Here is a 26,668-nt window from a genome sequence, read left to right on the forward strand (position 1 = left end):
GTTCCCTGCTCTGCCCATCCACTGTAGTCCGGGCAGAGCAGGGGAACCGTGATGTAACCAGCGCCGGAGGTCACTTACTAGCGGCAATTGGTGGTGGGCGGCAGAGGACAGAGATGCAGCTTCCTGGTGCAGTGATCCTGCGGAAGACGGTGAGTTGTTGCCTAGCAACATCTGGAGGGCTACAGTTATGAGACCACTATACAGTGGTCTCTAAACTGTAGCCCTCCAGATTTTCAAAACTACAACTCCCAGCATGTCCAGACAGCTGTTTGCTCTCTGGGCATGCTGGGATTTGTAGTTTTGCAACATCTGCAGGGCCACAGTCTAGAGATCACTGTGGTCTCTAAACTGTGGCCCTTCAGATCTTGCAAAACTACATCTCCCAGCATGCACGAACAGCAAAGTGTTGTCTCGGCATGCTGGGAGTTGTAGTTACGTACCTCCAGTTGTTGTATAACTGCATCTCCCAGCATGCCCTTCGGCGATCAGAACATGCTGGGAGTAAAAGTTTTGCAACAGCTGGAGGCACACTGGATGGCAAGTCCTGAGTTAGGTAACAGAACCTAACTGAAGGTTTTCCAACCAGTGTGCCTCCAGCTGTTGCAAAAGTTCAACTCCCATCATGCATGGTCTGTCAGTGCATGCTGGGAGTTGTAGTTTTATAACAGCTGGAGGTTTGCCCCCCCCCCCATGTGCATGTACAGGGTACATTCACACGGGCGGGTTTACAGTGCTTCAAATTCGAGCTGCGGCAAATATTCTGCCGCAGCGCAAACTCCTAGCACAAAACGCACTGTATACCCCCACCTATGTGAATGTACCCTAAAAAGACTACACTATACTACACTAACACATAATAAAGGATAAAACACAACATATACACCCCCTTACACTGTCTCCCCCAATAAACATGAAAAACGTATCGTACGGCAGTGTTTCCAAAATGGAGCCTCCAGCTGTTGCAAAACAAAAACTTTCAGCATTTCCGGACAGCCACTGACTGTCCAGGCATGCTGGGAGTTTAGCAACAGCTGGAGGCACCCTGTTTGGGAATCACTGGTGTAGAATACCCCTATGTCCACCCCTATGCAATCCCTAATTTAGTCCTTAAATGCGCATGGCACTCTCTCATTTTGGAGCCCTGTCGTATTTCAAGGAAACTTGTTTAGTTTAGTGCCACATATGGGGTATTTCCGTACTCAGGAGAAATTGCACTACAAATTTTTGGGGGCTTTTTCTCCTTTTACCCATTATGAAAAGGAAAATTTGGGGTCAACACCAGCCTATTAGTGTAAAAAAAAAAAAATTACACTAACATGCTGGTGTTGCCCCATACTTTTTATTTTCACAAGAGGTAAAAAGAAAAAAAGACCCCGAAAATTTGTAACGCAATTTCTCATGAGTACGGAAATACCCCATATGTGGGCGTAAAATTCTCTGCGGACGCACAACAAGGCTCAGGAGTAAGAGCGCACTATGAACATTTGAGGCCCAAATTGGTGATTTGCATAGGGGTGGCTGATATTTCAGCGGTTCTGACATAAACGGAAAAAAAAAATACCCAGGTGTGACCCCATTTTGGAAACCACACCCCTCACGGATAGTAACAAGGGGTAAAGTGAGCCTAAAAACACCACAGGTGTAGAATACCCCTATGTCCACCCCTATGCAATCCCTAACTTAGTCCTTAAATGCGCATGGCGCTCTCTCATTTTGGAGCCCTGTCGTATTTCAAGGAAACTTGTTTAATTTAGTGCCACATATGGGGTATTTCAGTACTCAGGAGAAATTGCACTACACATTTTTGGGGGCTTTTTCTCCTTTTACCCATTATGAAAAGGAAAATTTGGGGTCTACACCAGCCTATTAATGTAAAAAAAAAATGACAATAACATGCTGGTGTTTCCCCCATACTTTTTATTTTCACAAGAGGTAAAAAGAAAAAAAGACCCCCAAAATTTGTAACGCAATTTCTCATGAGTACGGAAATACCCCATATGTGGGCGTAAAATGCTCTGCGGACGCACAACAAGGCTCAGGAGTAAGAGCGCACTATGTACATTTGAGGCCCAAATTGGTGATTTGCATAGGGGTGGCTGATTTTTCAGCGGTTCTGACATAAACGGAAAAAAAAAATACCCACGTGTGACCCCATTTTGGAAACCAAACCCCTCACTTAACGTAACAAGGGGTAAAGTGAGCCTAAACGCACCACAGGTGTTTTTGACGAATTTTTGTTAAATTTGGATGGGAAAATGAAAAAAAAAATATATTTTTTCACTAAAATGCTGGTGTTACCCTAAAGTTTTCATTTTCACAAGGGAAAATAGGAAAAAAGACCCCCAAAATTTGTAGCCCCATTTCTTTTGAGTAAGAACATACCCCATATGTACATATAAAGTGCTCTGCGGGTGCACTACAATGCTCAGAAGAGAAGGAGCGCCATTGGGCTTTTGGAGAGAAAATTTGTCTGGAATTGAAGACCACGTGTTTACAAAGCCCCCATAGTGCCAGAACAATGGACCCCATTTTGGAAACTACACCCCTCATATTACGTAATAAGGGGTACAGTGAGCTTTTACGCCCCACAGGTGTCTGACAGATTTTTGGAACAGTGGTCCGTGAAAATGAAAAATGTAATTTTTCATTTGCACAGCCCACGGTTCCAAAGATCTGTCAAACGGCAGTGGGGTGTAAATGCTCACTGCACCCCTTATTACATTCTGTGAGGGGTGTAGTTTCCAAAATGGGGTCACATGTGGGGGGGCACTATTCTGGCACCACGGGGGGCTTTGTAAATGCACATGGCCCCTGACTTCCATTCCAAAAGCTCAATGGCGCTCCTCCTCTTCTGAGCATTGTAGTTCGCCCACAGAGCACTTTACATCCACATATGGGGAATTTCCATACTTAGAAGAAATGGGGTTACACATTTTGGGGAGCATTTTCTCCAATTACCCCTTGCAAAAATGTAAAAAAAATATTTTCGTTTACACATCCGAATTTAACAAAAAGGCGTCAAACACCTGTGGAGTGTTAAGGCTCACTGTACCCCTTGTTACGTTCCTTGAGGGGTGTAGTTTCCCAAATAGTATGTCATATGTTTTTTTGTTTTGCTGTTCTGGCACCATAAGGGCTTCTTAAATGTGACATGCCCCTCCAAAAACCATTTCAGCAAAATTTGCTTTCCAAAAGCCAAATGTGACTCCTTCTCTTCTGAGCATTGTAGTTCTCGCGCAGAGCATTTTACATCCTAACATGGGGTATTTCCATACTCAGAAGAGATGGGGTTACAGGCATTTTCTCCCATTACCCTTTGTAAAAATTGTAAATTTGGGGAAAAACTGCACTTTAGTGAAAAAATAACAATTTTCATTTACACATCCGACCTTAAGCAAAAGTCGTCAAACACCTATGGGGTGTTAAGGCTCACTGGACCCCTTGTTACACATTTTGTGGGCTTTTTCTCCTATTACCTCTTGTAAAAATAAAAAAACTGAGTCTACAAGAATATGCGAGTGTAAAAAATTAAGATTTAGAATTTTCTCCTTCACTTTGCTGCTATCCCTGTGAAACACCCAAAGGGTAAACAAAATTTCTGAATGTCATTTTAAATACTTTGAGGGGTGCAGTTTCTATAATGGGGTCATTTATTGGGTATTTCTAATATGAAGGCCCTTCAAATCCACTTCAAAACTGAACTGGTCCCGTAAAATTTTCGATTTAGAACATTTTTCATGAAATTTTGGAATTTTTCACCAAACAATGAAAATTTATCACTATGTTAAAGTAGAATATGTCACGAAAAAACTTTCTCGGAATTAAATTCATAAGTAAAAGCATCCCAGAGTTATTAATGCTTAAAGTGACAGTGGTCAGATGTGCAAAAAATGCTCTGGTCCTTAACCTGTTAAGAACCAAGGGCACACTTGTACGTCCTGGGTCCTTTCCCTTTCTATAATGCGGGGCCATGGCTAATAACGCGTAGCACTGATCGCGGTGCCACGTGCTATTACAACTCCTTGTTCAAAGTTGATCGCCACATCTTAAGTGAAAGTAAACTAATGCTGGTTAGCTCAGGGGCTGTCCGGACCGCCGTGGTGAAATCGCTGCGTCCCGAACAGCTGTAGGACACGAAGAGGGTCCCCTTACCTGCCTCCTGGTGTCCGATTGCCAAATGACTGCTCCAGGCATGAGCAGTCCAGCGGCAGAATCATCGATCAATGGTTTCTTATGAGAAACCATTGATCAATGTAAAAGATCAGTGTGTGCAGCGTTATAGCCCCCTATGGGAGCTATAAAATTGCAAAAAAAAAAAATTATTTTAAAGTTAATAAAGATCATTTAACACCTTCACTAATAAAAGTTTGAATCACCCCCCTTTTCCCATTAAAAAAAAAACTGTGTAAATAAAAATAAACGCCGCATGTGAAAATGTCTGAAATATAAAAATGTATTGTTAATTAAACCGGACAGTCAATGGCGTACGCGAAAAAAAAAATTCCAATGTCCAAAATAGCGTATTTTTGGTCACTTTTATATAATGAAAAAATTTATAAAAAGGAAATCAAAAAGTCATCAAAGCAAAAATGGTACCGCTAAAAACTTCAGATCACGCCGCAAAAAATTATCCCTCATACCGCTCCATACACGAAAAAATAAAAAAGTTATAGGGGTCAGAAGAGGACAATTTTAAACGTATACATTTGCCTGCATGTAGTTATGATTTTTTCCAGAAGTACGACAAAATCAAACCTATATAAGTAGGGACCTACAGAATAAAGAGTAGTTGTCATTTTTACTGAAAAATTTACTGCATAGAAACGGAAGCCCCCAAAAGTTACAAAATGGTGTTTTTTCTTCCATTTTGTCGCACAATGATTTTTCTTTCCCTTTCAACGTAGATTTTTGGGTAAAATGACTGATGTCATTACAAAGTAGAATTGGTGGCACAAAAAATAAGCCATCATTTGGAATTTTAGGTCCAAAATTTAAAGACATTTTTTTTTGAAGGTAAGGAGGAAAAAACGAAAGTGCAAAAACGGAAAAAACCCTGGTCCTTAAGGGGTTAAGATGAAAATGGGCTTGGTCCCTAAGGGGTTAAAGGGGTACTCCCAAGGAAACCTTTATTTATTTATGTTTTTTTTTTTTAATGAGCTGGTGCCAGAAAGTTAAAATGTGTAAATTACTTCTATTAAAAAATCTTAATCATTCCAGTACTTATTAGCAGCTGCATACTACAGAGGAAATTCTTTTCTTTTTTAACTTCTCTTCTGTCTGTCCACAGTGCTCTCTGCTGACACCTCTGTCCAGAGCAGCATAGGTTTGCTATGGAGATTTTCTCCTACTCTGGACAGTTCCTGACAGACAAAGGTGTCAGCAGAGAGCACTGTGGACAGACAGAAAAGAAATCCAAAAAGAAAGAATTTCCTCTGTAGTATACAGCTGCTAATAAGTACTGACAGGATTATCCAAAGGATAGGGGATAAGATGCCTGATCACAGGGGGCCCGCCGCTGGGGAGCCCCGGGATCTTCCACGCCGCACCCCGTTAGAATCAGTCCCCGGAGCGTGTTCGCTCCGGGTCTGATTACTGGCAATCACGGGGACGGAGCATAGTGACATCATGCTCCGCCCCCTCAATGCAAGCCTATGGGAGGGGGCGTGACAGCTGTCACGCCCCTCCAATAGACTTGCATTAAGGGGGCGGAGCATGACATCACACAGGGGCGTAGCCATGACGTCATTATGCTCCATCCTCGTGGTCGAGATGGCCTCAGCCTGAGGGCCTCCAGCCGTTCCAGAAGCCGCTAAAGGTGGGGCTGCATGGTAGATCCCGGGGGTCCCCAGCGGCAGGACCCCCGTGATCTGACATCTTATCCCCTATCCTTTGGATAGGGGATAAGATGTCTAGGGGCCGAGTACCCCTTTAAAAGACCAAAAATGTTTTCCACCGGAGTACCCCTTTAAGGACATTGGACGTAAATGTATGTCCTGGTCCGCTGGGACTTAGCACACCAGGACGTGCATTTACATCCTGTACATGATGCGAACACAGAAATGGTGCTCGCATCATGCACCGCAGGTCCTGGCTGCTATCAGCAGCCAGGAACCCACCGATAATGGCGGACATAAGCGATCGTGCTGATGTCTGCCATTAATCCCTCAGATGCCGTGTTCAATAAAGATCATGTCATCTGCAGCAATGCAGCACTTTGAATGGATGATCAGAACGCCCTTGGCAAGGCTGCGGGGATCCGATCATCCAAGATGGCCCCCAGAGGTCCCCTCACCTGCCTTCGCCTCTCTCCCGGAGTCTTCTTATCTGGTCTGACATCGAGTAGACCAGAGAAGAAGATCGCCAATAATACTGATCAGTGCTATGACTATGCATAGCACTGAATAGTATATGCAATCTAATGATTGCTATAAATAGTCCCCTATGGGGACATGAAAAGTGTGAAAAGAATAAAAAAAAAATATATATGAAAAAGCTTCTCCTACAATAAAAAATGTAAACTGACCCTTTTTCACTTTTTACCCCAAAAAGTGTAAACATTTCAAACATATTTGGTATTGCAGCATGCATAAATGTCTGAACTATCAACATCTAATGTAAATAACCCCGTATGGTGAATGGCGTAAGGGTAAAAAAAAGGAAAAATAATAAAATGCTATCAAATTTTCACAGCTATGCAAAAGTGACACCAAACCCCCCCCCCCCCCAAAAAAAAACACAAAAATAAAGAAAACATGTAATTTTTACCATAAAGTGTCAAGCGTGAAAACGAAACCCTCCAAAATTCTTTTTATTTTCCTTACACAAATAATATATTTTTGAGTTTTCCGTACGTTTTATGGTAAAATGAGTGATGTCATTACAAAGTACAATTGGTCATGCAAAAAACAGGCCCTCAATTGGCTGTGTCTTTAAAGGGGTACTCTTCTGAAAACATCTTATCCCCTATCCAAAGGATAGAGGATAAGATGTTAGATCCCCAGGATACCACTGCTGGTGAACCCTGTGACCTTCCCTGTGGCAGCCCTGTCATTTGGTGCATGGGGTGAACTCTGCTCCGTGTCCGATGACTGGCAATGCCAGCCACCACGCCCTCTCCATTCATGTCTATGGGAGGAGGAGTGATGGCTATGTACTGGCCGTCACTCCCCCACCAATAGACATAAATGAAGGGGGCGTGGCGTGAAATCACAAATGCGGAAGCTGCAAGCTTCCATTTTCCAGCTTTCATTTTTCCGGATGCCGCCACTGCTGGCCAGGAGATTGTGGGGGTCTCACCCCTTTGGATAGGGGATAAGATGTTTTCAACGGAGTACCCCATTAAGGCCAAAATGACTGGGTCCTTAAGGTTAATATATGACTGGTAAAGTCCACAGCCTTTGCAGACTTACCACCTTTGGTTATCCCACACCAATTCAGTTACTTACAATTCCAAATTAGTGGTGTCTGTATTACTCTGTATTCCCACCCAGAAATCTGCCACCTATATACCCACTGTCATTTAGCTGGAGACTAGCATTCAGAGTCACGTCTCCTGACAATGGGCTCATTGTAAAACTTTATTACTATATTAGCAGGGTCATTTTTTGTAATAATTTAAATACAAGAAGTGATTGAATGTTACATATCAGAGTGATATTGGATAAGTGAATCATTTTGGAAACATTTCCTACTGTATATCTATATCTGGATAATAACATTGTGGGTCAGATCTCTATTTGATATTCTGCATAACTACACCTGCTATCATACATGGAGAAACAAACCAGCACCTGTTATTTATGGCATTTCATGGCGGGGTTTCAACAATTTAAGGCAATAATAGAGACATTTTGGCATTTGACGTTCATACCATATTTCAAATAATTGCGCAAGGTACTCTTGCTGTATTGTTCCATCCCCTGAGCTTTGTTTAACAGAAGACGCATTGTACAATTTACTGGAGTCTCTGTTTCCTGTAGATCAGGTGAGAAGATATTCCACCCTGAAATACGATGATATTTACACTGGTAGTTAGCATGGCCATAAAACCGAAATCAGATCTATACAAATACAGTTACAATAGAAAGTTCAGTGCTCTCTTCTTCAATAGCATTGGTAAAAAAGTCTACATTATAAGTGGAGGCTAAAAAATGACTGATGTCCGGTTTGCTCCTGTTGGTTAAAGGGGTACTCCGCCCCTATACATCTTATCACCTATCCAAAGGATCCCACCGCTGGGGACCCCCGCAATCTTACCTGCAGTACCCAAGACATCCAGTGCAAGGAGCGAACTACACTCCATGCCGGATGACTGGTGATGCGGGGCGGATGCTCGTGACATCATGGCCACGCCCCCTCAATGCCATCACGTCCCCTCCTGTAGACTTGCATTGAAGGGCGTGGCCATGAAGTCATGAGCGGGCGTAACCGTGATGTCACGAGCCTCCGGCACTGCACCAGATGCTCTAAACGAATTACGGGTGCAGCAGGAAGATCATGAGGTCGTCAGCAGCAGGACCCCTGCGATCAGACATCTTATCCCCTATCCTTTAGATAGGGGATAAGATGTCTAGGGGCGGAGTACCCCTTTAAAGTTATTGTATGTAGTCATGTATTCCATTCTGAAAATGGGATAGCAATATTTATATTGTCCAGCCAAGTAGATGCAAGCAACATTTCATTCCTCATCGGACCATTATCAAACAATATCTGTGTAAGCTGAGGTAGGGATGCGTAGTGGAGGTCTGGAGGCATCCTAAATAAGGAACACATTACATAAGCAAACTGGCTCAACATATTCGTAAGCCCGTCAAGCTGTAATGTACTATAAAGTTTACATAGTGACCAGAAGTTCCGCTGTATTTTTCCAATGAGTCACAAGCAACTTTTTACTTACTGTGTACTGTAGCACAAGTGCAAATGTGATGAACTGCTAATGAAACTAACACTGAAGAAAATGATACTTACTTACTTACTGTTCTTCTCTTCCTGCCTCCGTTTGTCCATATTGCTCGTTATTCAGTATATGCCAATAAAGGAGCTTGGTGCATAAGGGCGTTCCTAAGCCCTGAATTCATGATGATGTATCATAGTAAAGCCTCCTCCACTGCAGAATGGAGCTCCACTGAGCATCATACCACCTGTGGCCATGCTATTGCACATGTGGAGGAAAGGGGACCAGATGCAGAGTGGAGCATTTAAATGGTACAATATGCTAACTGGTTTCTCTCACACTTGGTGGGTAAATGTTTTTGAACAGATGAACAGTAGCAGAACACCGACTGAATATTTTCTCTTGCAGTCTCTTACAAAAGAATCATGTATCACACAATAAATGGTCCAAAATGTCCTCTAAAAATGGCTAACTGGTCTTGCCAGAACAAAAACTGTCACTATGGTCAAAAATTTACACTTAAGATGGCTAACTGGTCTTGCCAGAACAGAAACTGTCACTATGGATCTCTTAGAGGCTACCCTCTACCACAGGTTAACCTATCAAGATATATTTTACAGGGTTTCACTGGCATTTTATACAGTATATGATGGTCCTGGCATCTCCATATATCCTTACTGTTGGTAGGCCCTACTTTCTCAAGGAGTTCCTTCAGACCAGTCAGGGCTATAGACATACAGATGTGCATGCTACTAAATGCTAGTAAAATGTGGTTCTTGACCACTGTGTGGCCAATACAGTTCAATTTCAGAATTTTTGTTGGAACACTACCTCTTTCACAGTACAGCCTTTTCCAAACATCATACAACATAATACAATAAATAACTAAGAACAATAAACATGTACTTTTCATTGAGAAAATAAATTCTCTTCCAATGAATTTAAGTTGTTCACATCACTGGGCTCCACATGAACTGTGACTACTTGCAAATGACAGGTACAATTTTAGGGTAAGATTTCTAGTACTGCCTCAGTTTTTTTCATCAACTGTAGATACTTTCCTTTATACCAACAACCTTTGCATTCACACTTCTGGTATACTCTTCTTGTCTTTGACCAGGTTTTCAGGCAACCAGACCTCGCTACAAAATTCACTGACGGGGTCTCCTCCTCCCTGTTTAGCAGTTCATGTGGTACCCAGGGAGGAGGAATATAGTAGCATCGTCAACATAGAAATCATCCCTAGTCAGAGATTTATTCCCCAGCCCCTGCAGTCTATAAATCCCCAGCCCGTGCACTTTGTCATCCTGTTCCATTCAGTGAACACAGGCAGAGCTCAGGGAGGAGATGAGGGAGACGTGTATGTCCTCTCTCCCCTGCTCTGTTTTCTTTCTCCCGTGCAGACTTGCAACCTCTGAAGGCTGAGCAGTTAGAGGGGAAATGAGGGGTGTGTGTACCTCCTCTCTTCCCCTGCTCTCCCTTGCTCTGCCCTCTCACCCAGCTTTAGTTTCGGAATTTTTTGGAGCGCTGAGGGGAGGAGCGGACGCAAGTCTGCACAAGGCGCAAATTTCCACCTCACACCATGAAAGATATCCCTGCCGAGGGTGGGCTGCGTGTGAGCCAATGCACGCAGCCCCAGCATTCACAGCTCTCGCTCTCGCCTGTCTGATTGACAGGCAGGGAGCGAGCGCAGGCTGACTGAATTTGGACCGATTGCCCTGCCAGGATAGGTCCGAATTCAGCTGTGACATCACAGCAGGCTGCAGCCGGCAACTAGGAGGGAGACCCCTAGCGGCCAGATTTCAAATAGAAGATACAATATTTTAAACACAAAAAAAAGTATTGATGTATATTAGAGATATGTTGTAATACATAAGTACTACAACATATATATATATATATATATATATATATATATATATATATATATATAGTTCATAACAATGCCCATATAACTGCCCTCATGAAAGATACAATTTTATTTTGTACCCTAACATCTATCCATTGGTGTCTGCAGGTCTTAGCAGCACATACAACTGATAGATTTCCAAAACTTACCTTACTCATTCAATAAATAAGCTATATCCATTTTTACAGATAAAAGATACAAACTTTTCATTTGTCAAGATTTTACAGAACTGTACATTAGAAACAGACTGCAATGTATTACTTATTATTTATTTATTAATTATTTGTTGTACATATCTGATGAGCACCTGACTACATATTAAAAGCCAATCTGGTGTATTAATATTAAAGGGAACCTGTCACATTACAGTGTCCCAGTACCCATCTACCAGTTGCTGAGAAATAGAGACTGTAATGCAGCTGTAGAGTGAGTCTATCTAGTTAAACCCATTAAGGTGTTAAACACTAAGGTGTTAAAGGGGTACTTCGGTGGAAAACTTTTTTTTTTTTTTCAATCAACTGGTGCTTTTCAATCAACTGGTGCCAGAAAGTTAAACAGATTTGTAAATTATTTATATTACAAAATCTTAATACTTCCAGTACTTATTAGCTGCTGAACACTACAGAGGAAATTATTTTCTTTTTGGAACACAGAACTCTCTGCTGAGATTACGAGCACAGTGCTCTCTGCTGACATCTCTGTCCAGAGTAGGAGAAAATCCCCATAGCAAACATATGCTGCTCTGGACAGTACCTAAAATGGACAGAGCTGTCAGCAGAGAGCACTGTGCTCATGATGTCAGCAGAGAGCTCTGTGTTCTAAAAAGAAAAGAATGTCCTCTGTAGTATTCAGCAGCTAATAAGTACTGGAAGAATTAAGATTTTTAATAGAAGCCATTTACATATCTGTTTAACTTTCTGGCACCAGTTGATTTAAAAGAAAAAAAAAAGTTTTCCACCAGAGTACCCCTTTAAGTCATAGTCATATAAAGGTTAACTTTCTTTGTACTGCCACCAATGGTTGAAAAAATTGATCCGTTCTCAAGAAGGCTTCTGCTCAGAAGCCTTTATAATGTTTGGAAGGGAGACGTTTCCAAGTCCAGCCCTCTCTTTCCACAGGGCCAAAACCAGTCTAAACTAGTCTAGTCCTTTTAAGTGTGTGTCCCTGCAAGCAAAGCCTATTGTACAGTAAGCATATAGCCCTGGCTCTTCCTGTTCATCCTGTGTCATCCTGTTCAAGTTGTTTACCAAGTTTAGTCATCTCTGGGTCTGTCATGGTAAAGCATGGCATCTTGTGGTGTTTAGGAGGTTTATTACCCATGAACTGTCTCCAGTGAATGCTGAATGGGGTATCAGGTATAACAAATAATTTCAAGTCAGAAACAATGTAAGGCATAAAAGGACCTATCTGCTTTCCCCAGACTCTTTGCAGGCATCTGGTCAGTGTCTTACAACCTTTTTTTTTTTTACCTTGCACCCTACGATAGGAAATCATAACACAGGTAATAGTTTGTGAAGTCTTCTACGCATACCTCGCAGTGGGGCAAGTGAAGACCCCTCTCAGTAGTGTTAATCTTATGACTATGAAAGGGGATTATGCCCAAACTGTATACACTGAAGCTAAAGGCTTAATGTAAACTTATCACTACCCTGTGATATAAGGAGTCTGTATATGTTGTATTGGTGTGCACAGAGGGGTTCGTAAAGTTTTATTTTTGATTTAAGTTTACATCTGTGTGTGGTTCAAGTCTTTCAAACCTATGATTACAGGTACACCAACACCCAGACACTCCACAGTGTACCCTGAGTTTAAGAGTTCCGTTACTGTGCAGACCCCCAATTACAAAAGTCAACAAGAGACAACGGGAGCATAAAGAGGGCTCATTCAGATTACAAAGCTATTGTGATCCCATAGGCTTAGACCTCATAGGCTGCTAGGTGTACATATACCCCAACGTGCTCTGCACTACTACTCCCATCCTCCTTGTGGACACCACAGCTTTATCAACAGCACATGAAAGTGCAGGAGGAGCAGAAAAAAATGATTTTTTTCCTACAAAGATATCTATCAATCTGCTCAGCTCTATAACTTAATACTGATAGACTACATAGCATTTTCATGTTGACAGGTCCCCTTAAAAGCAAATACCATTTGTTGTAGTTTTGTATAAACAATACCATTCATGTACAGTAAAAAGGTGTAATACCAGACACAACACAAGAGTAACAGTTTCTGGGAAAAAAAATATTTTGCTCAACACTCTTTAAATATTATGCAACATATTTTGGGTTATTTTATTGTTTTCTAAGAGGAACCCCTTTAAGTAGAAATAAGTAGTCTAGCAGTCTAGTCAGCATAATCTCTAGCGGAGTGTTATACTGGAAAGCAGAAATTGCTGCATGCTGAAATCACTTGTGCATCACATGTAGTCTGATTCTTTAAAGGGTTTGCCAATAGAAAAAGCCCAAAGGAGGGTGAACACATTTACACTATTTTTTGTTATTGTTCATTTGTTCCCTTAATGCAAAATTAAACAACTTTTTATATACAGCAGTCTCCAATGGAAATTTCCTTCCATTGAGCTGCTAATTAGACAAAGATTATATAAGTTGGTCAGAGTCTGACTAACCTCTTTTGGAGTTTCTGTTCTCCCAGTGTTAGAGATAAAAGTAGGGGAGAGTTTATAGATCAGCTCAGATAGTGGACAGGGGAGAAATATTGAAGTAAGAAAGGCTGCAATGAGAAAGTACAGCAGATACAAGGAGGAGCAGCTTACCCTGGCACAGGTAAAAATAGGACATAACATGTAGTACCTCCCTGTACTGTAGGGGACGCCACCAGACAGCCAGTCAGTGCATGCAATCTAGTAATTCAGATGTTTTAACCATTTCATTATATGGTGAAAATATTGTAACATGAGGCCATTGTAAGTTGAAAGACCACTGTACAAGTATACAGAGAAACTAGAGGTTACACAGCATGTTGTACAAGCTGTACAAGCAAAAGTAAGCAGGATTTTTAATAAAGACTTATGGAGAAAATGTTATTTATTTAGTATTTTTTTTTGACTATAGTAAGTACAATCAAGAATTAAAAAAAATGCTTTGTTAAAGGTTTCCATAGGCTACAATATCTTACTATTCAACTTTACTAAACTCTCTGTAGAATTACATAATTATTAACAGATAAATCTAAATTTTGTATTTGCTAAGTACCACTAAAATATTTTTAAGAAACTTTACTGTAAAAAAATAAATAAATACAATTACAAATGAACAGTTGCCAAAAATCTGTCTGTAGCAAAATTTGTTGTCATTTTTTCAGTATTGATGTACACGGAAAATAGATATATACTATTTTTAATGCTGAAGGTGCCATAAAAGAAAGCATATTCACCTACCTAAGTCACATGCAGCTCCTCCTGGGAGGTCTTCTGGTCCCCCACATGTCACTCTTCTTCTTACTCCTGAAACGGATTTGTTTTGGTAGAGACGAAAGCTCAGCTTATCAATGGCCTGAGTGGTGGCCCATCTGAAGTCAGTAATTGGTTGAATGGGCTGTACCTGCCAAGACTAGTTGGAAGTAGGAAGCAGGGCAATAAGTGCTCTGCTTTCCTCTGAGTTAAATGAAACAATTATGACTGTAGCTACCACTAAGGGGGGGGGGGGGGGGGGGGGGCGCTAACTTCATGGGTATACCCAAAAGAGCATTTAATAATGAAAGCTATTAGAATCTGTATTTCGTATGCCCTTAGCTCAATGGCAACTACAAACAAATCTATGTACACTAATTAGCAAAATTAAATGTGCTCCAATGCAATGGCCTATGATTTTCAACAAAATATATATCTTAGCATTAAAATAAAAAACAAACAAACAACAACAAAAAAAAAACATGTCACTTAATAACCTGTTTTCACCCGGAAACTGCATCTGGCAGCCAGGATGTGCATTAGCCCCAGTGTATGATCATCATCTAAAACCAAGACAAACTCAACACAATGCACAGGGAAATTCTGCATCAGAAATATGAGAGTATGTCTTGACTTTCTGCTGTATGAATATATCCATACAGAACCTTGGGCCCCTTATCAGTGATATGTTCTGCCTGTAGCACAGGCATATCATTAAAGTGGGATATAATATCTAATACTTAAAGAACAACTACAGTGAGAAATAGAGTTTACAAGTGTAGTAGCCTGTAAGTTTTAATTTACTGCCTTAATATCAGGAAACATATTGCACTGGGGGAACCCTTGTTTTCTCTTTCACTAAAATTGAGTTGAGGGCTGGAGACAGAAGGATAACTTTAATCTCCTAGCCGCAAAGCAAAATTTATAACTGGACCCCTCATACTTTATTTTTAGTACTGGTGTCCTGACATGGGGCAAATTAAAATTACCTCCTCGGGCTCCAGCTGCAACAGCTGCAAAAAAAAAAACCTTCTGCACCTCTAATGCTACATGCTTGCCAAAATTAAACCTCTGGTTAATAGTCCACAAGAATAGTCCCATCTGTCAGGGGCAGGAACATAGCAAAAAAAGAAAAAAACATTCCTAGATCTTAATAGGAAACAGTGGGGACCACAGTGGAGTCCAAAAGTATTCACTTACTTTACCGAGGGGAGCGGACAGATGTAGCTCCCCTCGTGCCGGTTCACTTCCGATAACTCGTCCCACTGTGTGCCTCCAGGTGTTTTTCTGAATCCTGCCTCTTTCAAGAAGGTAAAATATAAAAATATAGGAACGCTGGGTTACTTACTAATAAATAATCTTTCTGCGTTTTAAGTAAAATGCAGAAAGATTATTTATTAGTAAGTAACCCAGTGATCCCATATTTTACAGAGAATACAAAAAAATCCTTTGCATTCCCCTGGAAGACCAATAATTGCAGGGGTGGATTCACTTACAAGTCACTTAGGTTAATATGTTGACAGAATACTCCAGCCGTATGTGACTTCGCTATCCTCCTATCTCTGGGACTCGGGTCAACTTTTAGCAGAGCTGCAAGAAATTGAGTGGAAAGAAGAGATGTGGCTAGCCACGTTGGATGTTGTATCCTTGTTTTCAAATATACCTCAGAAGAAGGGATGAGAGTTATAGCGGAAATCTTACAAGAGGTTCTGCTGATGCCCAAATGACAAAATAATTTTTTGATAGAGAGTTTAAAATTTATTTTAAGTAATAATTATTTTATTTTCAATGAAGAATTTTTATACTACACAGAGGTACAGCGATGGGCACCAAATGCCTGTCAGTTTTTGTAAATATGTGTTACGCCGAGCGCTCCGGGTCCCCGCTCCTCCCCGGAGCGCTCGCTTCTCTCTCGCTACCGCAGCGCTCCGGGCAGCTCCACTGACCCGGTGCGCTGCGATACCATCTCCAGCCGGGATGCGATTCGCGATGCGGGTAGCGCCCGCTCGCGATGCGCATCCCGGCTCCCGTACCTGACTCGCTCTCCGTCTGTTCTGTCCCGGCGCGCGCGGCCCCGCTCCCTAGGGCGCGCGCGCGCCGGGTCTCTGCGATTTAAAGGGCCACTGCGCCGCTGATTGGCGCAGTGGTTCCAATTAGTGTGTTCACCTGTGCACTCCCTATTTATACCTCACTTCCCCTTCACTCCCTCGCCGGATCTTGTTGCCATTGTGCCAGTGAAAGCGTTTCCTTGTGTGTTCCTAGCCTGTGTTCCAGACCTCCTGCCGTTGCCCCTGACTACGATCCTTGCTGCCTGCCCCGACCTTCTGCTACGTCCGACCTTGCTTCTGTCTACTCCCTTGTACCGCGCCTATCTTCAGCAGTCAGAGAGGTTGAGCCGTTGCTAGTGGATACGACCTGGTCACTACCGCCGCAGCAAGACCATCCCGCTTTGCGGCGGGCTCTGGTGAAAACCAGTAGTGACTTAGAACCGATCCACTAGCACGGTCCACGCCAATCCCTCTCTGGCACAGAGGATCCACTACCTGCCAGCCGGCATCGTGACAGTAGATCCGGCCATGGATCCCGCTGAAGTTCCTCTGCCAGTTGTCGCCGACCTCACCACGGTGGTCGCCCAGCAGTCACAACAGATAGCGCAACAAGGCCAACAGCTGTCTCAACTGACCGTGATGCTACAGCAGCTACTACCACAGCTTCAGCAATCATCTCCTCCGCCAGCTCCTGCACCTCCTCCGCAGCGAGTGGCCGCTTCTGGTCTACGACTATCCTTGCCGGATAAATTTGATGGGGACTCTAAATTCTGCCGTGGCTTTCTTTCCCAATGTTCCCTGCACTTGGAGATGATGTCGGACCAGTTTCCTACTGAAAGGTCTAAGGTGGCTTTCGTAGTCAGCCTTTTGTCTGGAAAAGCTCTGTCATGGGCCACACCGCTCTGGGACCGCAATGACCCCGTCACTGCCTCTATACACTCCTTCTTCTCGGAAATTCGAAGTGTCTTTGAGGAACCTGCCCGAGCCTCTTCTGCTGAGACTGCCCTGTTGAACCTGGTCCAGGGTAATTCTTCCGTTGGCGAGTACGCCGTACAATTCCGTACTCTTGCTTCAGAATTATCCTGGAATAATGAGGCCCTCTGCGCGACCTTTAAAAAAGGCCTATCCAGCAACATTAAAGATGTTCTGGCCGCACGAGAAATCCCTGCTAACCTACATGAACTCATCCATCTTGCCACTCGCATTGACATGCGTTTTTCCGAAAGGCGTCAGGAGCTCCGCCAGGATATGGACTTTGTTCGCACAAGGCATTTTTTCTCCCCGGCTCCTCTCTCCTCTGGTCCCCTGCAATCCGTTCCTGTGCCTCCCGCCGTGGAGGCTATGCAGGTCGACCGGTCTCGCCTGACACCTCAAGAGAGGACACGACGCCGCATGGAGAATCTCTGCCTGTACTGTGCCAGTACCGAACACTTCCTGAAGGATTGTCCTATCCGTCCTCCCCGCCTGGAAAGACGTACGCTGACTCCGCACAAAGGTGAGACAGTCCTTGATGTCTACTCTGCTTCTCCACGTCTTACTGTGCCTGTGCGGATATCTGCCTCTGCCTTCTCCTTCTCTACTATGGCCTTCTTGGATTCCGGATCTGCAGGAAATTTTATTTTGGCCTCTCTCGTCAACAGGTTCAACATCCCAGTGACCAGTCTCGCCAGACCCCTCTACATCAATTGTGTAAACAATGAAAGATTGGACTGTACCATACGTCTCCGCACGGAGCCCCTTCTAATGTGCATCGGACCTCATCACGAGAAGATTGAATTTTTGGTCCTCCCCAATTGCACTTCCGAAATCCTCCTTGGACTACCCTGGCTTCAACTCCATTCCCCAACCCTGGATTGGTCCACTGGGGAGATCAAGAGTTGGGGGCCCTCTTGTTTCAAGGACTGCCTAAAACCGGTTCCCAGTACCCCTTGCCGTGACTCTGTGGTTCCCCCTGTAACCGGTCTCCCTAAGGCCTATATGGACTTTGCGGATGTTTTTTGCAAAAAACAAGCTGAGACTCTACCTCCTCACAGGCCTTATGATTGTCCTATTGACCTCCTCCCGGGCACTACTCCACCCCGGGGCAGAATCTATCCTCTGTCCGCCCCAGAGACTCTTGCTATGTCGGAGTACATCCAGGAAAATTTAAAAAAAGGCTTTATCCGTAAATCCTCCTCTCCTGCCGGAGCCGGATTTTTCTTTGTGTCCAAAAAAGATGGCTCTCTACGTCCTTGCATTGACTACCGCGGTCTTAATAAAATCACGGTAAAGAACCGCTACCCCCTACCCCTCATCTCTGAACTCTTTGATCGCCTCCAAGGTGCCCACATCTTTACCAAACTGGACTTAAGAGGTGCTTATAATCTCATCCGCATCAGAGAGGGGGATGAATGGAAAACGGCATTTAACACTAGAGATGGACACTTTGAGTATCTGGTCATGCCCTTTGGCCTGTGCAACGCCCCTGCCGTCTTCCAAGACTTTGTTAATGAAATTTTTCGTGATCTCTTATACTCCTGTGTTGTTGTATATCTGGACGATATCCTGATTTTTTCTGCCAATCTAGAAGAACACCGCCAGCATGTCCGTATGGTTCTTCAGAGACTTCGTGACAATCAACTTTATGCCAAGATAGAGAAATGTCTGTTTGAATGCCAATCTCTTCCTTTCCTAGGATACTTGGTCTCTGGCCAAGGACTACAAATGGATCCAGACAAACTCTCTGCCGTCTTAGATTGGCCACGCCCCTCCGGACTCCGTGCTATCCAACGTTTTTTGGGGTTCGCCAATTATTACAGGCAATTTATTCCACATTTTTCTACCGTTGTGGCCCCTATCGTGGCTTTAACCAAAAAAAATGCCAATCCCAAGTCTTGGCCTCCTCAAGCGGAAGACGCCTTTAAACGGCTCAAGTCTGCCTTTTCTTCGGCTCCTGTGCTCTCCAGACCTGACCCATCTAAACCCTTCCTATTGGAGGTTGATGCCTCCTCTGTAGGAGCTGGAGCGGTCCTTCTACAAAAAAATTCTTCCGGGCATGCTGTTACTTGTGGTTTTTTTTCTAGGACCTTCTCTCCGGCGGAAAGGAACTACTCCATCGGGGATCGAGAGCTTCTAGCCATTAAATTAGCACTTGAGGAATGGAGGCATCTGCTGGAGGGATCAAGATTTCCAGTTATTATTTACACCGATCACAAGAACCTCTCCTATCTCCAGTCTGCCCAACGGCTGAATCCTCGCCAGGCCAGGTGGTCTCTGTTCTTTGCCCGATTTAATTTTGAAATTCACTTTCGGTCTGCCGATAAGAACATTAGGGCCGATGCTCTCTCTCGTTCCTCGGATGCCTCGGAAGTTGAACTCTCTCCGCAACACATCATTCCTCCTGACTGCCTGATTTCCACTTCTCCAGCCTCCATCAGGCAAACTCCTCCAGGGAAGACCTTCGTCACTCCACGCCAACGCCTCGGAATCCTCAAATGGGGTCACTCCTCCCATCTCGCAGGCCATGCGGGCATCAAGAAATCTGTGCAACTCATCTCTCGCTTCTATTGGTGGCCGACTCTGGAGACGGATGTCGTGGACTTTGTGCGAGCCTGCACTGTCTGTGCCCGGGATAAGACTCCTCGCCAGAAGCCCGCTGGTTTTCTTCATCCTCTGCCTGTCCCCGAACAGCCTTGGTCTCTGATTGGTATGGATTTTATTACAGACCTACCCCCATCCCGTGGCAACACTGTTGTTTGGGTGGTCGTTGATCGATTCTCCAAGATGGCACATTTCATCCCTCTTCCTGGTCTTCCTTCAGCGCCTCAGTTGGCTAAACAATTTTTTGTACACATTTTTCGTCTTCACGGGTTGCCCACACAGATAGTCTCGGATAGAGGCGTCCAATTCGTGTCAAAATTCTGGAGGGCTCTCTGTAAACAACTCAAGATTAAATTAAACTTTTCTTCTGCATATCATCCTCAATCCAATGGACAAGTAGAAAGAATTAACCAGGTCTTGGGTGATTTTTTACGACATTTTGTTTCCTCCCGCCAGGATGATTGGGCAGATCTTCTACCATGGGCCGAATTCTCGTATAACTTTAGAGTCTCTGAATCTTCCTCCAAATCCCCATTTTTCGTGGTGTACGGCCGTCACCCTCTTCCCCCCCTCCCTACTCCCTTGCCCTCTGGTTTGCCCGCTGTAGATGAAGTGACTCGTGATCTTTCCACCATATGGAAAGAGACCCAAGATTCTCTTTTACAGGCTTCATCTCGCATGAAAAAGTTTGCCGATAAGAAAAGAAGAGCTCCCCCCATTTTTGCTCCCGGAGACAAGGTATGGCTCTCCGCTAAATATGTCCGCTTTCGTGTCCCCAGTTACAAACTGGGTCCACGCTATCTTGGTCCTTTCAAAGTCTTGTGCCAAATTAATCCTGTCTCTTACAAACTTCTTCTTCCTCCTTCTCTCCGTATTCCTAATGCCTTTCATGTCTCTCTTCTTAAACCACTCATCATCAACCGTTTCTCTCCCAAATTAGTTTCTCCCACTCCTGTCTCCGGTTCTTCTGACGTCTTCTCAGTGAAAGAGATACTGGCCTCCAAGACGGTCAGAGGAAAAAGGTTCTTTTTAGTGGATTGGGAGGGCTGTGGACCTGAAGAGAGATCCTGGGAACCTGAGGACAACATCCTAGACAAAAGTCTGCTCCTCAGGTTCTCAGGCTCTAAGAAGAGGGGGAGACCCAAGGGGGGGGGTACTGTTACGCCGAGCGCTCCGGGTCCCCACTCCTCCCCGGAGCGCTCGCTTCTCTCTCGCTACCGCAGCGCTCTGGGCAGCTCCACTGACCCGGTGCGCTGCGATACCATCTCCAGCCGGGATGCGATTCGCGATGCGGGTAGCGCCCGCTCGCGATGCGCATCCCGGCTCCCGTACCTGACTCGCTCTCCGTCTGTTCTGTCCCGGCGCGCGCGGCCCCGCTCCCTAGGGCGCGCGCGCGCCGGGTCTCTGCGATTTAAAGGGCCACTGCGCCGCTGATTGGCGCAGTGGTTCCAATTAGTGTGTTCACCTGTGCACTCCCTATTTATACCTCACTTCCCCTTCACTCCCTCGCCGGATCTTGTTGCCATTGTGCCAGTGAAAGCGTTTCCTTGTGTGTTCCTAGCCTGTGTTCCAGACCTCCTGCCGTTGCCCCTGACTACGATCCTTGCTGCCTGCCCCGACCTTCTGCTACGTCCGACCTTGCTTCTGTCTACTCCCTTGTACCGCGCCTATCTTCAGCAGTCAGAGAGGTTGAGCCGTTGCTAGTGGATACGACCTGGTCACTACCGCCGCAGCAAGACCATCCCGCTTTGCGGCGGGCTCTGGTGAAAACCAGTAGTGACTTAGAACCGATCCACTAGCACGGTCCACGCCAATCCCTCTCTGGCACAGAGGATCCACTACCTGCCAGCCGGCATCGTGACAATATGCATATGGGGGCATTTGAAACGTTGTATATAGAAGAAAGCACTTTTAAACTGCATACAATTTTTTTTTTTTTTTTTAGAAGGTACATAGATGAGCTAATCATGATTTGGCAAGGGAATGTGGAGAGTTTTATGAATTTTAAAAAAAAAATTTAAATGAAAATGACTGGGGTTTACAATTCACTGAAACAATCAGCAAAGAACAGATCACGTTTTTAGATTTAGAAATTTATAATAAGAATAATATTTTACATGCACAGACACACTTTAAATCAGTAGATGCCAATGAGTATTTACATTTCTCTAGTGATCATCTGAAGAGTTGGAAAATTAACTATCAAGAATAAGGAGAAATTGTTCTCAAGAAGTGAAGTCTGAAGCTCAGGCAAAAATAATAGAAGAAAGGTTTAAGGAGAAAAACTACCCTATGTAAATTATAAAAGGAGCGAAACGGAAAGCAGGTAGTATTGTAAGAAAAAAAACAGATAAGGAATCAGGGATTAGGGAAAAATGTAAGTAAGAAGATGCAGAAGAAAGGTGAGAATTATGGAGGAGCTTTTATCACTTGTTTTTCTCAGAATGCAAAAGAAATAGAAAAAATGATTACAAAACATTAGAATAATACTGGAGCATGATCCCTTTCTTAAAAAAACGAGCCAGAGCTATAGCCCAGCAGATTGCTCCCTCTTATCCTAATTTAGATAAAATAAGGTACTAAAAACTAAAATAAGGATAAATATAAAAGTACATATAAGGGGGTGTTTAAATGTGGAAATAAAAAATGCGGCACATGCAAAAATATAAAATAGAGAACAAAATCAATTGTGAATAAATCTACAGGAGAGGTTATAGAAATAAATTCCCATTTAGTAGTAGTGAGTTTGTCATATATGTCCTACAATGTCTGTGTGGGATACAATATGTGGGGAGGATGTCACAGACCCTAAGGAGATGTATTATTATTATTAGATTCAATATTAAACATTGTTATCCAAAACATAGCGTGTCCCGGCATTTTGCCATAGCCCATAATGCAGACCCTGAATTGCTAACCATCATCCCCATAGCGCAGATACAAGAATGAGACACTTGAAGGTGTATAATGTACATGTGAATTGAGGTTTCTTTCTTATTTTTGTTGTTTTATTAAGTTGGTTTTAAGGAGTGTTTTATAAACATGTCATTTCTGTTTCTTAGGAGGAGGGATTTAGTACAAAGGTAGCGTGGCTTCAGTATAGCATTATTCCCTGAGGAAGGAGGCAACTCGTATTACTTTTATGTTTATTTTTTATGTATGTTTTTGAATAACATGTACAATAAATAGGGCAAGTGAATATTAGAATTGAGTTCTTTGTAGAATTCCATTTGCCAAAGAAGGACTTGAGAAAGAAGCAAGATTAAGACAAATAGATGGAGGCACACAGTTGAAAGAATAATTGGAAGTGAACCGCCACTAGGGGAACTACATCTGTCCGCTCCCCTTGGTTAAGTAAGTGGGAATGCTTAATTTTTAGGGTATGTTCACACTGAGGAATTATAGAGGAATTTCCACGAGTAATTCCGCTCACTTATTCCTCTCCAATTCATTCAGCAGTGCCAATCCCCATTGATTTGATTTGAATTCCGCTCCTCAGTTCACACTGAGGAATTTCCACATGAACATGTTCTTTCGTCATGCAGAATCAGCGTGTAAATCCCCATAGACCGCAATGTAATTTTTTTTCCCGGCGATCGTGTTTTTGTGCGGAATTTGCATTCCGCGTGGAAAATCTGCAGGGAATTCCGTGTCAATTCCGTGCAATTTTCGCGCAAATTCCACACAAACTCTGCGCAAATTCCACGTGAAAAAAAAAATTCTGCAGCAGAATTTTAAAGTGAGAATTCCTTGCCAATTCCTCAGTGTGAACATACCCTTAAACTCCACTGTGGTCCCCAGTAGGGATGGTATGCCTGCATTTTTAGGTACATTTTTGTTGATGTTTTTCTAATTTTCCCTTTTACTATATATATTTTATAATAGTCATGAAATCTTGCAGTTTCCAAAGCTAAACTGAGACTTCCTGTTCTGTGCAGAACATTTCCCAGTAATTCCTTTCTTTTATGCACAGACAGTACAGTGAAAGGTGACACCACCACCATTCACTGCAAAAACATCAACATCCCCTCCCTGTAGAATGATCTCTGAAAAGGTCACAGAGCATGCCAAGTAGCATCTTTAATTCATTTCAATGGGATTGCTTCAAGTTCAGTCTATTATTGTCTATGGTCCATGGGTCCTTCTATAAAGCATATGACTAAATGCTGTTAAAACAGCTGAAGAAGGATGGAAGGCCCCATAATAGTATACAAAAGGTAAAATAAACAAATTGCACTCAGAAAATAGAAACAGATTAGAAAAAAAAACTTTGCAGTATCTGGCTCTAATAGGTGATATATTACCACCCCCTGTATTTTGTAAAGGGGTTCAATCAAATGACTTGTGAGAGATTTTGTGTCTCCCTTTTCTTCTTCTTTAAACTAATAAGGTGACATTCAGTCTGGTAACAAAAGCCCATGTGATCTCAGATGACCAACTATATGCAGAATGGAATTTCTGTGAACAGCAGCCCAAATGTTACAAATCACACATAAAGCAAAACCTAAAACTGCATTGTTGGGTGAATAGGCAGAAGACATAGCTTTGTGTACCTATGAGTGGCATTATGAAGAAGGCGTACCTGGGCACACTTGAGGAAAGAAAAGGACCTGATGCACTTTCACTTCTCAGAGCAGACAGGACAGTGCATGGTGAACAGATAGGAGGCAAGTAACAATCACCCTGTTCTTCTGGGAAACAGAAAACAAGTGTCCCTTGTAAGTAAATAGGTATCTTTGCCATGTTATTATGTATTGATCATTATACGCATAGTATAGCTTTTTTTTTATTTTAGAACTTTTTATTGTCATTCTGTATGCACCTGTTTCTTTCACTTTGTTTACTTTTCTATTATTGCCATATGTTGTCCTGACTTCGTGTTTGAGGGAAGGATTTGCCAAAGTTTTATTTGCAGAATTTATTCCCATGGGCTGGTTTCACACAGGGATTTTTTTTTGTACAGTTTTGTGAGCCGATGATAAAGCATAAAGCACCCTTATGTTGCTGTGTAAGCTAGGGTATATTCACATGCTGCAGATTATTGCAGAAATATCTGTCATTGTTTGAATGTGGTTGTTTTGGCAGAATGTGCATAGATATCTGCAAACCCCATTCAGCTTACCGTTAGGCCTTTAGAGGGAGATTTATCACTGCCTTCCTGACATTTCATTGGCTGAAATTTGGTGCACCCAAAAATTTGTGCCATTTCAATAGACAACTTTGGTAAAAGTGACTGTGAAGTGCAGTGCTTCATTCTTGACAATGCAGTGGATGAGATTTATTAACTGCGCCTTATTTGAAAAGGCGCAAAAATTTTGTGCAAATGGTAAAAAAGAAAAAAACGCTATTTCATACCTTAAAAAAATGACATCCTTCAGCAAGTTCTGAGGTGATTTTTCTTTTGTGAAAATTGATCAAAGTCTATGGCCCCGACATACGATCATTTCAACATCCGATGGCTTCTCAGAGGCCATCGCATGTTGAAGGCAGCAGCAACATACGATGCTTTTGTATGTCGGGGCCATCCCATAAACGGCTATCCGGCAGCGCAGACTGCTTCAGCTGCCGCCGGATAACCGTTTACGGTGCCCCGTGTGCTCTGGTGATTGTCACTTACCTGTCCTCGGGGCTCCGTAGCGTACCCCTCGGGATCCTCTGCATCGCCGGCGCTCTCCTTTGTCGTCATCACGTCGCCGCACATGCCGTCCCGTCATCCAATAGGAGCGGCGTGCGTAGCGACGTGATGGCGGCGACAGAGAGCGACGTTTCCAGGCAGAAGAGACCTTCCCGGAGTGTCGGGGACACCCCGGGGACGTGGCGACAGCGATGGAGGGCGACATCCAGGGCAGCGGTGACGAGCGGTGACGGTCCAGAGCGGCGGGGACACATGAGTATAACCTCCAATACCAGTGGTCTTCAACCTGTGGACCTCCAGATGTTGCCAAACTACAACTCCCAGCATGCCCGGACAGCCAGCGGCTGTCCGGGCATGCTGGGAGTTGTAGTTTTGCAACATCTGAAGGTCCGCAGGTTGGAGACCACTGTCCTTTACTTTACATTGCATGAAGTAGCATAACATTTTCTTCACCTTGACTTGTAAACTTACAATATGCAATGCCTATTAGCTGCTTGTAAAGTATTAAGAAAGGTATAGGCTTGTGAGGCTTATTTGGAATATATTTTTTAAATGACAATTTTGCACCACCGCACTATAGTAATCTTTCAAGATTACGTTCATTTCAAAGTTGACATTTAAATGCCCGTACGGGGTGCCGCTTTACCTGCGTCCTACCATATATAACTATGCATTGCAAAACAAAGCTCTGTCTCCACAGCCCCCTTCTTCATCACAAGGCCCAGTGTTATGTGATTTTATGCCACTGGGTACATGCTGGAGTCATTTTTTAAGAAAAAGAAGTCCCCATTGCAGATATTACAGTTCAATGTGTAAAATGGTGGTCAACAGGGACGTGCACAGGTTGACTAGAAAGGGGGCTTGAGCCCCAGCCCTTTTGATGTTCCTCCTATGAGTGTCCTGGGCAGTCTGGCATCATTATGTGGGCATTTATAGAAATAATTATAAGAAGTGGCTTTTTTTTTTTTTTTATATTAGCCCCTGCCCCCCCAAAATGTCTGTGCACGTCCCTGGTGGTCAATAGTTCACCTTAAAAGGCTCAGACAGATTTTGTTAAAATAAAAGAACATAATTCTCGCAATACATAGAAGCTTTTGTCTGGTGTGCGGTGCCGGACTGGTTCTACGGTGTCTGGATAAAAGAACATAAGATCACACTAACCAGCACAGTAGCGCTGCATTTATAATACACT

General features: G+C 43.3%; 1 protein-coding gene across 2 annotated transcripts in view; it reads left to right on the forward strand.

Moving 5' to 3' along the window:
• Positions 1 to 13,494: 13,494 nt before the first annotated feature.
• Positions 13,495 to 26,668, forward strand: part of LOC130356436 (polymeric immunoglobulin receptor-like) — a 93,966-nt gene continuing 80,792 nt past the window's right edge. Inside the window, exon 1 of one of the 2 annotated variants that reach the window (XM_056557989.1) lies at positions 13,495 to 13,588. The gene's annotated coding sequence lies outside the window, so the exon portion shown is untranslated. Of the gene's footprint in view, positions 13,589 to 24,501; positions 24,560 to 26,668 lie in introns of those variants that run through there. The other variant, XM_056557988.1, reaches the window with a different exon arrangement.

Source organism: Hyla sarda, chromosome 2 (assembly GCF_029499605.1).
Source record: "Hyla sarda isolate aHylSar1 chromosome 2, aHylSar1.hap1, whole genome shotgun sequence".
NCBI lineage: Eukaryota > Metazoa > Chordata > Amphibia > Anura > Hylidae > Hyla > Hyla sarda.